Source organism: Vulpes vulpes, chromosome 3 (genome assembly GCF_048418805.1).
Source record: "Vulpes vulpes isolate BD-2025 chromosome 3, VulVul3, whole genome shotgun sequence".
NCBI classification, from domain to species: domain Eukaryota; kingdom Metazoa; phylum Chordata; class Mammalia; order Carnivora; family Canidae; genus Vulpes; species Vulpes vulpes.
In genome coordinates, this window is record NC_132782.1 from 101,095,837 (window position 1) to 101,108,841 (window position 13,005).

The 13,005-nt window shown below is 43.0% G+C and overlaps 1 long non-coding RNA gene across 1 annotated transcript in view; it reads right to left on the reverse strand.

Moving 5' to 3' along the window:
* LOC140598307 (uncharacterized) overlaps positions 1 to 13,005 on the reverse strand; it is a 50,928-nt gene that overhangs the window by 23,422 nt on the left and 14,501 nt on the right. Inside the window, exon 2 of the long non-coding RNA XR_012000627.1 lies at positions 5,856 to 5,945. This is a non-coding gene — a long non-coding RNA (uncharacterized lncRNA). The remainder of the gene's footprint in view (positions 1 to 5,855; positions 5,946 to 13,005) is intronic.

A 13,005-nucleotide genomic window follows, 5' to 3' on the forward strand; every position in this document is an offset into this window, starting at 1 on the left:
TGGCCATAATCCAAGGAGCACCACCCACAGATGGAGACCAGTTGCCTGGTTCAGGGGCCTTTGACAGCTTCCCTTCCTTTACCTTGGCTTCCATGGTCTGGTCCATTCTATCAGTCAGGGTTCAACTCAGAAACACGGTAGATTATGGGATGAGAGATTTATTCTAGGAATTAGACTTTACAGAGCTGAAGGAGGAGCTGAGAAAGGGACCATCCAGGAAGGAAGCTAGAGGATCAAAGGAAGTCCTGACCAGTGCATCTGAGCAGCCAAGCACATTTGACTGCCAAAATAGAACAGCCAAGGGAAGGCCCTGTGGCAGGCGGTGCTTCCATGTAGCTACTGCCACCGAGCATCTGGTGGTGGGACAGGGACTGCTCTTGGTCAGCAGGGTCAGCAGTCAGAAGAGCCGGATGCAGAGCAGAGGAGAGAAGAGACAAGTAGAACCTGCGGGCATCTCTGCTTCTTGTCATCCCTCACTGGGTCTGACCACAGTGACTTTCAGGCATGGCTGCTGCCTCACCTGCGCTTGCCTCTCTTGGCCACATTGAACAGGGAAACAGATTTCCAACTTAATCAAGTTGACCTGGTACAAACCACACATGCCTGCATTCCTCTGTTGCCTCTTCTGGCCATTACTCTCTGTGATGGCTAATTTATGTGGTATCTGGAGCTGGGCCATGGGATGTCTAGACGGACACCTCATTAAACATTGCTCTGGGTGAATCTGTGGGGGTGTTTTGGGAGGAGATTAGTATTTGAATCAGTAGACCCAGTAAAGCAGATTGCAGTCCCCAGTGTGGGTGGGCTTCAGCCCAATTGTTGAAGAAGAGAGAATTCTCTAGCCCGGCCTGAATGTAGAGCTGTCACATTTGTTTCCTCCTGCCTTCAGATGGGCACTCATGCCACCAGCGCTCCTGGTTCATGAGCCTTCAGACTTGGAACTTACACCACTGGATCCATTGGTTCTCAGAACTTTGGGTTTATTACTTATTTTTTTAAAGATTTTATTTATTCATTCATGAGAGACACAGAGAGAGAGAGAGGCAGAGACACAGGCAGAGGCAGAAGCAGGCTCCCTGGTGGGGAACCCGACGTGGGACTCGATCTCAGGACCCTGGGATCACGACCTGAGCCAAGGCAGACACTCAACCACTGAGCCACAGGCGTCCCAAACATTCAGGTTTAGACTGCAACTACGCCATTGGCTCTCCTGGGCTTCCAGCAGATTGTGGGATTTAGCCTCCAGAATTCTGTGAGCCAATTCCTTTCTCTCTCTCTCTCTCTTTCCAATGGGTTTTCTTTCCCTGGAGAATCCTGAAGAAGACACTCTCTCTCCTACACACTCTTTAATTTCTCAGAAGTTCCCAAATTCTTTCCCACCTAAAAGACCTTTCTCTTGAAGATGAAATGTATTTCCTCCCCACCAACCCCTCACCGGGCTCTTCTTTTCTCATCCTCTCTGGCATAGTTGAAGTCACTTTCCCTGGCCTTCCAATATAAGTTATCTGCCCGTTATTCTTGTTTCATATGTACAACTTGGGGTTGTATATATACAACAAAGATGGGGGCACCTGGGTAACTCAGTCAGTTGGGTGTCCAATTACTGGTTTTGGCTTAGGTCACCATGTCAAGGTCCTGGGATCAAACCCTGCATGGGGCTCCTCACTCAGTGTGGGGTCTGCCTGCGGATTCTCTCCCTCCTTCAGCCCCTCCCTCCACTCACGCTCACTCTCTCTCTCTAAAATAAATAAATCTTAAAAAACAAACCAACAAATAAAGAGAAAAGGATCAATACAGAGCTTGGGTTGTATATTTACTTGTAGCATCTCTTTCTTCTACTAGATCTGGAGTTCTTTGAGGTCAGGGATTGTGTATATTTTGTTCACCATTATAAACCTAGTGCCTGGCACACAGTAGGTTCAAAACAGACCTACTAAATGAACAAACATAGTCATTTTCTCTCTCTCTCTCTCTCTCTCTCTCTCTCTCTCTCTCTTTTTTAGTAATCTCCATACCCAGCATGGGGCTTGGACTCACCACCCTGAGATTAAGGGTCCCATTCTCCACCGCCTGAGCCAGCCAGGTACTCCCAAACAGTCATTTTCAAGGCCAATGTTTGATACAGTGTTTTAGAGGGGAAAAAAATGGTCCCTTGTGTAATATGTGGCTTTATTTTGCTTTATAATTTATGATGTACATATGTCAAAACAAACCAAAGCAAAAATACTTAGTCTCTGTCAGCAGGCAAAAATTAACCTTACTACCCACTAACTCTGCTGGGATCCCCCACTGGCCTGGTAAAACCATTAGAAGCAATAGCTAAAACTTTGTTTGTGATGTAATTTAATAACTAGCTCTCAGCAGGAGTTTTAATAGTCACCATGCAAGGTCTAGAAAGTTTTTATGGCTTAATGGCCCACATACATTCACAGCTCTATATACTTTAGTGTCTACATTATTTTCTCTGTGAGAATGCTTTATCCAAATAGACTACTTTGCTTAAGAACATGTTTTTCCAAAAAAAAATTCCAGACAATTATAATCCCAGTGCAAATAATCCCACCACAATACATGAACTAATGAACAGTACATGAGCAAAGAAGTTTATGGCATCCCTGAGACATCCCTTAATAAATATTAAGTTTCCCACATCTCCAGGGTTATTTTTCTGTAAGGATTCAACAAATTGGCAACAGGTAGTAAATTAGTCCTAGAGATGTAATGCATAGTAATAGTGAATACTATTATCTAATGCATAGTAATAGTGAATATAGACCACAGTATTGTATCACAAACATCAAACTTGTGAAGACAAGATTCTCTTTTTTTTAAGATTTTATTCTTTTTTAGATTTTATTTATTCATGAGAGACACAGAGGAGAGAGAGAGACAGAGACAGAGACAGAGACACAGGCAGAGGGAGAAGCAGGCTCCATGCAGAGAGCCTGACGTGGGATTTGATCCCTCGTCTCCAGGATCACGCCGTGGGCTGAAGGCAGTGCTAAACCGCTGAGCCACCAGGGCTGCCCTTAGGATTTTATTCTTAAGTAATCTCCACACCCAACATGGGTCTCAAATTTATAAGCCCGAGTTCAAAAGTCACTTGCTTCACTGACTGAGCCAACCAGGTGCCCCAACAAAGAGGCTAGATCTTAATTATTTCAACCACTAAAAGAAAATAATTATGTGATGTAATAGAGGTGCTAATTATCAGTACAGCAGCAATCATATGACAGTACATAAACATATCAAATCAACATGTTGTACACCTGAAATTTATACAGTGTTATTTATCAAATTTATTTCAGTTTTAAAAATGCTACTGAGGGCAGTCTGGGTGGCTCAGCAGTTTAGTGCCGCCTTCAGCCCAGGGCCTGATCCTGGAGACCTGGGATCGAGTCCCACATCGGGCTCCCTGCATGGAGCCTGCTTCTCCCTCTGCCTGTGTCTCTGCCTCTCTCTCTCTCTCTCTCTCTCTCTCTCTCTCTGTGTGTGTCTCTCATGAATAAATAAATAAAATCTGTAAAAAAAAAAAAAAAAAAAAAAAAAAAGAAATGCTACTGAACTCAATAACTGATTATGCAAATGTCCATGAAAGAAAATGAATAAGTAAGTAAAGGACTTTTCTTTAGGGAAGATAAAAATGAATATTTAAAAAGAACTGCTGGGGGATCCCTTGGTGGCGCAGCGGTTTGTCGCCTGCCTTTGGCCCAGGGCGCGATCCTGGAGACCCGGGATCGAATCCCACATCGGGCTCCCGGTGCATGGAGCCTGCTTCTCCCTCTGCCTGTGTCTCTGCCTCTCTCTCTCTCTCTCTCTCTCTCTGTGACTACCGTAAATAAATAAAAAATAAATAAATAAAAAGAACTGCTGGGCCTTACCATTACTTTGTCTTGATGCTTAGCTGTAAATCTGTAGCATGCTTTTTTCTTTTTTTGTAATGTAAAAATAAAGAATTAAAAGCTGGCAGAAACATTGCATAGACTTGGAAAATAACTCTTTGGAGTAAAGAGTTCAGTATTTTCAGGAACTTATGTTGAACATTCTTCCATCTGGTTCCCATAAGAGAATTCTTACTCCTTCCACCACTTCTCAGTGTCCCTGTGGTTACAGCTGAGTTCTTCTCCGCTTTGCCTAAGAAACAAGGAAGCGAGAGTACCTCTGGAGTGGAATCAGGGGCTTCACTGAAGCAAGTGTGGATGTTCTGCTACCAAACAGACTTGGTGGGAAATCTCCAGCTTGTCCAGGGCCAGGCATTCACTCTCACCATCAGCACCACCTCTCTGGGGACGAGGAGGCCACCAGCTTCTATTCTAGAAGGGCTACAACTGGCCTGAACCATCACAAAGCGGGTTGTCCACATGGAATGGACAGGCTGGAGAATGACAAGGCTTGTGGCATAAAGCAGGTTCATGCGCTGCCTGTAGATGGTGGACGGTCCTCTCCGGGTGGCAAGGCAAGGACAGCCAGCATAGCTTCCAAGCACTGGAAACTTATGCTTACATAAGTGCTAAAGTGAAGATCAATGTCTCCCCAGGACACACCTCTGTGTTCTCTCTTTCCTAGCCCACAGGCAATGGTTCTGCAAGTGTGTTCCCCAGACTGGCAGAATCAGCAGCAGCACTTTGTGGGAAATGCAAATTCTCAGGCCTCACCCAGACCAACAAAAACCCTGCAAGGTGGGGCCCATTGGTGTGTGTGTCTTCACAAATCCTTCTGATGATGCTGAGATACACTAAAGCTTGCAAATGGCTGCTTTAGTCTGGGGCAGTGTTTCTCAAACTCTGCATTGTAGTAGAATCTCCTGGGAAGCTTTGGAAAATCCTAATGCCTGGGCTTCACCCACATAAATTAGGTCAAAATCTGGCGAGGAGAAGATCAGTAGTTCTTCTAGATTTCCCGCATGACTCAAATGGACAGTTTGAGAACAAGTGGTCTATTCTAGGGCCTTGAGGCCCAAGAGTCTCTGGACCTGCAGCTTCTGCGTGGTTAGAAATGCAGAGTCTCAGGCCCCAGCCCAGACTTGCTAAAGCAGTCTGCACTTTCATAGGATCCCCAGTGATTGGTAAAGCACATGAAAACTTGACGAGCACTGGGGTGCCTGGGTGGCTCAGTCTATTAAACATCTGCCTTTGGCTCAGGTCATGATCTCCAGGTTCTGGGGTCCAGCTCCCTGCCCTATGGGGAGTCTGCTTCTCCTTTTTCCTTCCTCTCTCTCTCTCTCTGCTCCTCCTCCCCTCACCCCCACTCATGCTCTCTCTCTGTCTCTCTCTTTCTCTCAAATAAATAAAATCTTTAAAAAAAATGTGATGAGGCACCTGGGTGGCTCAGTGGTTGAGCAGCTGCCTTTGGCTCAGGGCATGATCCCAGGGTCCTGGGATGGAGTCCCACATCAGGCTTCCTACATGCTGCATGGAGCCTGCTTCTCTCTCTGCCTGTGTCTCTGCTTCTCTTTCTCTCCGTCTGTGCCTCTCATGAAATAATAAATAAAATCTTTAAAAAAAAACCTTTTATATTTATGGTGAATATAATGAATAAATAAAACCATATATATATATATATATATATATATATATATATATATGACACACAGAGAGAGGAAGAGACACAGGCAGAGGGAGAAGCAGGCTCCATGCAGGGAGCCTGATGTGGGACTCGATCCAGGATAATGTCCTGGGCTGAAGGCAGGTGCTAAACCACTGAGCCATCAGGGATCCCCTAAAAGGTTTTATATTTATTCATAAATATATTCATATATATATTTATTCATAAATATATTCATATATATATATATATAAATGTGACAATCACTGACCTTTGGGGCACAAAAAACACATCTGAAGTTTCTTACTTACAGATCAATGATTTACTGAGTTGAGTCCAGAGGTTGTTTCTTTTGTTTTTGCTGATTCTCTGGTGACACTCCTGCCCCATCAAAGGATGCTCTGGTTGGGGGAGGGGAGAACAACAGAGAAAGAGGAATTAAATTCAGTGAGCACCTCAAGGGGGCCCTACAGAATGAGTAAGGAAGAAAGAAACATTTTAATTAACATTTGGACACATTCTGGAGGTACCTGTTCACCAGATTATTAAGCACTACATTATATATTAACTACTCTTGGGAGGCCTCCCCATAAACCAACTGGTTCTTGCTCTCCCACCTCCAATTTCCAATTTCATTTCTCACCATCTCACCAGATCACTACTGAGTGATTTAGAAAGTGAAACCAAGGCTGGCTCAGAATTGGAGTAAATATTAACCAGGATTTATTATTTCTTTAAAGAATATGAAGAGTTCCAGATTAGAATAGACCAACTGTGGGGCGTCTGGCCGTCTCAGTAGAGAATGTGACTCTTGATCTCTGGGTCATGAGTTTGAGCCCCATGTTGGGTGTAGAGATTACTTAAAAAACAAAAAAAAGGGGATCCCTGGGTGGCGCAGCGGTTTGGCGCCTGCCTTTGGCCCAGGGCGCGATCCTGGAGACCCGGGATCGAATCCCACATCAGGCTCCCGGTGCATGGAGCCTGCTTCTCCCTCTGCCTGTGTCTCTGCCTCTCTCTCTTTCTCTCTGTATGACTATCATAAAAAAAAAAAAAAAAAAAAAAAAAAAAAAAAAAAGAAAGGCTGACTTTGTGACCAAGGGCGATAGAAATTTTATTTTGATTTATTTTTAATTACAAGGTTTTTGAAAATTATCTCAGTCTACATTTTTAGTTTTTCCCTCATCTTGAAAATGAGATGTGGCTATACACTCATCTCTGTATGTGTGTATTTATGCACAGTCATGACAGACATGGATTTTTACCATGTCGCATATCCTGGGCAGCAGAGTGTGGGGAAAGGCTGGAAGTGAACTTCTCTGGATCCCTTATAGCAAGTCACTATACTACACAGGGCCTCCATATTCTCACTTCTATAACAAGGGAGTTTGACAGTTGAGGTTGCAAATTTATTTTTTTTTAAAATTTTTTATTTATTTATGATAGTCACACACAGAGAGAGAGAGAGAGAGAGAGAGAGAGAGAGAGAGGCAGAGACACAGGCAGAGGGAGAAGCAGGCTCCATGCACCGGGAGCCCGATGTGGGATTCGATCCTGGGTCTCCAGGATCGCGCCCTGGGCCAAAGGCAGGCGCCAAACCGCTGTGCCACCCAGGGATCCCGAGGTTGCAAATTTAAATGTCTTCAGGAGCTTAGATGGAAATCTTTTTTTTTTTTTTTAAGAGTTTATTTATTTATTCATGAGAGACACACAGAGAGAGGCAGAGACAGAGGCAGAGGGAGAAGCAGGCTCCCTGAAGGGAGCCGAATGCGGGACTCGATCCCAGGATCCCGGGATCACGACCTGAGCCAAAGGCAGATGTTTAATTGACTGAGCCACTCAGATGTCCTTTTGTATTTTGGTGTTTTGTTTTGTTTTGTTTTGTTTTACAGAATTTGAAAGCCGCTCGCAACTCTCCTGAGGCCTAGCCCTACCTGGGGCCAGCCAGGTAATGATCTCAACACTAAGTGATATCCCAGGATTCCTAGAATTCCATGCTGTTCCTTAAATGAAACTGTTTTTTCTGTGGTCATATTTGCGTCTTTCACTTATTCTTTCAATAAATATTTGAGCACCTACTATAAGCTAGAAACCAGTCTATTTAAAAAAACGAAAGAAAAAAAATGACATAGGGTTTCTCCTTTTAGGTGAGCAAATGAAAGAGCCAAGTGAAATGCAGTGATATAGAATAAGGCTTCCCAAATAATTAGGCTTGTTGAAAAGGCTTACAGGAAGGCAGACCTGGTTCTTTAGCCAGACACACAATTTTTCTGAGGCTTGATATTTTTATCTATAAAATGGGGGAGAATAATAGCTCTCCATCAAGACTGTGTGAATGTTAGAATTCTGTCTATAAAGTGCCTGGCATGTGGTAGATGCTTAATAAATAATGCTAATCAGCACTACTACTGTTATTATTACATTATAAACTCCTTGGAGGGGCACCTAGGTGGCTCAGTGGTTGAGTATCTGCCTTTGGCTCAGGTTGTGATCCGAGAGTCCTGGGATGGAGAACTGCATCAGGCTCCCCACAAGGAGCCTGCTTCTCCCTCTGCCTATGTCTCTGCCTCTTTCTGTGTGTCTCTCATTAATAAATAAAAAAATGTTTAATGAAAAATAAATAAATAAACTCCTTGGAGTTAGGGGTTGGGTCTGGTTAAAATCATGCAGTGGCATTTCTTAACCTGCAAGCAGCAGGTTGCTTTCACAAAGGACATACTTTGTTTCCCCTTGGAGACGGCATCAACTGGTATTTCCTAAGACAAATCTGGAAATGCCTATCTAAACTATAGGGTAGCCTAAATATTGCACAATTGTTATTTTTCTAAAAACCAGAAAGCAAGTCTGATGTGATGCAAATGCATTAGAGAAGATTTTTTCGGTCTTTTTCACCAACAATGAGAGGAGGCTTTTTTCTTCTTGTGAGTGGTGCTTGAGATTCTAAGGCAGGTTTAATTAGAATACCAAGAGCAAGAGTTTCATACTTGGTGATTTTGAAGGGGGCTTCTAGAGATGTGTAAGGGCCATTAGGTTGGATGATTCGTTGTTGTTGTTTTTTTTAATTTTTCTAATTGCTCTTGAAAATGTATAACTTTCCTTTTTCTTGAGACACTTATTTCTAACACTGATTTCACACTTACCCTTAAAGCACCATCTCTAAGCTGATGACTCTTGAATTTGCTCCTTCAGGCCATGTTCTCATACATCCAGCTCCCAGCTTGCATCTCTCCTTGAAGATCTCATACACATCTTGGATTTGGTCAAAACAGAACTTTTTGCCCAAATTTGCCTCCTCTCAAGCCTTTCCTATGCCAATAAGTGGTATCATCATACACTGGTTGCTCAGGTCAAACGTTGGGAAATATCTTAATTTTTTTACGTCACACTCCACATCCTATCCCACACATAAGCCTTTGTGCTTTGACTCCGATATCCCATAGTGTTATATGGAAAGTGTGATCACTTCCTACCACGTGTATTTGATAGGTCACTTCAAAGCTACTATTATCTCTACTCCAAAAGCCTGCTAACCAGAGTCTCTACCTCTTCCACTTCCACGCTTACACAGCAGCCTGAGTGATCTGAAACCATAGATGGCGTTTGTCCCTTCCTCACAATCCTCCAAAGGCTTTCCCTTGCAGGTGGAATAACACCCAGACCTGTTACGATGCCCCACAAAGCTCTGTGTGATTTTGCCTCTGCCTCTTTTCCCCTAGACTGGCCCTACTTGTGTATGTCAAATGTGCCAGGCTTTTAGCAACACAGGGCCCTTACCAGAAAGTTCTTCTCATGGCCTCTCTCTCTTCTCATCATTATCTCTTCCTCAGAAAGATCTTCCTTGACCCTCTTGGCAGAGACTTCTGGTTGTCCACCCTTGTCCATAGAAATGGAATCTCTTATTTTTAGTTGGACCCATAATTGCCCTGCTTCCCTTAACTAGTTATGACCACATGACTAAGTTCCAGCCAATGCAACATAAGTAGAAATATAGGGATCCCTGGGTGGCGCAGCGGTTTGGCGCCTGCCTTTGGCCCAGGGCGCGATCCTGGAGACCCGGGATCGAATCCCACGTCGGGCTCCCGGTGCATGGAGCCTGCTTCTCCCTCTGCCTGTGTCTCTGCCTCTCTCTCTCTCTCTATCATGAATAAATAAATAAAATCTTTAAAAAAAAATAAGCAGAAATATAATGTGGCCATTTCTTTTTAAAAGATTTTATTTATTATTTATTTGAGAGAGAGAAGGAGAGAGAGAGAGAGAGAACATGAGTAGGCAGAGGGAAAGGGAGGAACAGCCCCAATGGAGGGCTCAATCCGAGGACCCTAGATTATGACCCGAGCAAAAGGCAGACCTCCAACTGACTCAGCCACCCAGACGCCCCAGGAACCATCCTTAAAAAAATCATTGTCACATACCCTTCTTTACCTTTCTTTCGAAACCTTTTATTCATTCTGCTGCCTGGAATATGACATGATGGAGGCCTTTATGGAGCAAGAACACCATAACAGACCTGGATGACTTGTTCCTACTTGAGAGAGAAACAAACATTTATTTCATTTAACCCACTGTTATTTTGGATCCTACTACCAACCTAATTCTAATTGATAGATTAGAATCTTTGGCTAAGGCAGCCTTATTTCATGTTCATCTGTACTCTCTTCTTTAAAGCACTTAGGACCTGAAGTTACCCCATATATTTATTTATGCTTTTATTACATTTTTATTGTCTGTCTTCCTCCCTTCTGGATTGTAAACTCCTTAAGGCCTGCTATATCCCCTCCCCTTGGAAGAGTGCCATAATAGGTGCTTAGTAAATATTTGTGGAATGAATCACTGAATGAAGATCTACTACGTGCCAAGGAATGGGGATACAGAAATGATTCACAAGTGTTTCCTGAGTCCCTTACCTGCGAAGCTCACCACGTAACAGGAACTCTCTAGTTTGAAGTGGCAGTCATTCTCTTAAGAAGCATCTGAAACAGTGGTTCCTGTTCAGGGGCACTTTTGCCCCCAAGGGACATTTGTCAATATCTGGAAATATTTGGATTACAAGTTGGGGACTGCTACCGGCATCCAGTAAGTAGAGTCAAAGAATGCTGCTACCCATCCTATGAGGTGCAGGACAACCCCCACAACAGATAATTTTCTTGCCTCAACTGCCAGGAGTGCTGAGGTTGATAAACCATGACCTGGCAAAGGTCAATGCCAGTTAGATTTTTCAGGGAGAAAGTTGTGTGGGCTGCATGAGAGTAGAAGCTATGGAGTGTAGGAAACACATGCCATGTGGCCTCTTTGGTGTCATTAGTAAGCATGTGGGATTAAGCCCCAAGTAGAAGTTGGCTGAGTTGTCAAATTCTGCAAAGCTCTCCATTGAGAGGCCAACCCCAACTGTCAACATTCTTGACTTGTCACAGGGCCCACATTGTGAGGACAATGTCAACTCAGAACAGGTGAAATTATGTCCAGAACTCTAGAAATCATGCCAGAGAAGCTCTTGGAACAGTATCATCATTAACATAAAGAAGTCCAACATGAATTTTCACTTTGCCCGGTTTTCTCAGGAAGGCTGAGAGACCCCTGAGGATCTACTGTTCTTTGTCGTCGTACATCTCTTCTCTAACAGGTGATAGAAGTGTATCCACATTCATGGCCCTCCTGCAAAATGTAATTATCTGTTGCAGGTAGATAAACAAATGATAGATGAGAGTAGACTAAAGGCCAGGAGACTATTGAAGTGATAGTTTATGTTTTAAATTTTTTTTTTTTAAGCTTTCAAATTTGTTAGTCACCGATGTACTTGGTGACCTTGGGCAGTGTACATAATCTTCCTGAGCTCCAGTGCCCTCATCAGCAGACTCAGGTTGGGATCAAACCATGGCTTAGTTGTCTTCCATTCTAAGGAATCATAATCATATCTACCACCTGTTACTATTAGATAATCGAACGCAAAAAAATTTTGCCTGGGTTTGAAGAAATAAATTTTTTTACTTCTATTTTTTTTAAGATTTTATTTATTAATGGGAGACACACAGAGAGAGGCAGGGACATAGGTAGAGGGAGAAGCAGGCTCCCTGAGGGGAACCCGATGCAGGACTTGATCCCAGGACCCTGGGATCACGACCTGAGACAAAGGCAGATGCTCAACCATTGAGCCACCCAGGTGCCCCAAGGAAATACATTTTGAAGTAAAGAAAAGACTGTAGTGATTACTAGCATCAGTGTTCACCACCACTGTCACCACTAACACTTTCAAAAATAAAAAATCAGCATTAATCTTTGGAACAGTATTTCCTAAAATATGTTTATTAGAACATAGATACTTAAGATATGAAAATGGGACTCTATGTCAGAAAAACTGGGAAGGGTACTAGATCCTCTTCTTGAAGAATAACAGTAGTCATTTTAAGTTTTGTAAACCCAGTCTTTTCACTTATTTGACTAGAGAATTCACTTTTCCTTGAATAATGATTAGCATCCTACAGAACTGGTGTTACTTGAAAGACTTTTGGAGACTCTGCCGTGGTATGTAATGACATTATCTTTTGCTCTGTACCTACTGGGGGAGGGAATGATAATACTAGAAGAGAATGCCAAGGAAAATAAGCAACATGCTTCCAAACATCCCTGGCCTGCAACAAAAACTTGAGAATTCCCATATACCTGATATCAGGCAACAATAAATACTTGGACACACTATTAATAAAATCATTTATTGACCTAATTCTGTTAAATAGCCTGTGATGCAAAGAGAGAGAGAAATTTGATCTTGTGCCTCTTTGTTGAATTTACTCTGTTAATCCTATTCACTAAGTGTATTACAAGGGTGACAATGAGGTTTCTTTCTCATGACAACTTTGGTCAATGGATAGTGGCTGCCTAGAGCTCTATATTGAAAATGAGAAGACCTTCATTGGGTTTGGAGGGAACATATGCTGTGATTGATTCTTAATGTCTGTTCTGGGGGTAGCACTGTGATTTTTTTTTTTTAAGATTGATTGATTGATTGATTGATTTGACAGAGAGAGAGAGAGAGAGAGAGAGAAAGACAGAGGGAGAGGGAGAGTGTGAGTTGGGAGGAGGGGAGGAGGGAGAAGCAGACTCCCCACTGAGCATGGAGATGTGAGGCCTGATCCCAGGACCCCAGGATCATGACCCTAGCAGAAGGCAGACGCTTACCCAACTGAGCCACCCAGGTGCCCCTCTAGTGCTGTGATTGATTGTTGATGTATGTTGTGAGTTTAGACTAATAGAAGGCATATATTACTTGTTGTATGTTTCCTTACCCAAAATCAGAAACTTTTACGATTTTAATTACTTTTATTATTTTTTTATTTTTAAAGACTTTATGTATTTGAGAGAGAAAGTGAAAAAAAAAAAGTGAGCACAGAGGGAGAGTGAGAGGCAGAGGGAGAAGCAGACTCCCTGCTGATCAGAGAGCCCGATGTGGGATCGGATCCTAGGACCCTG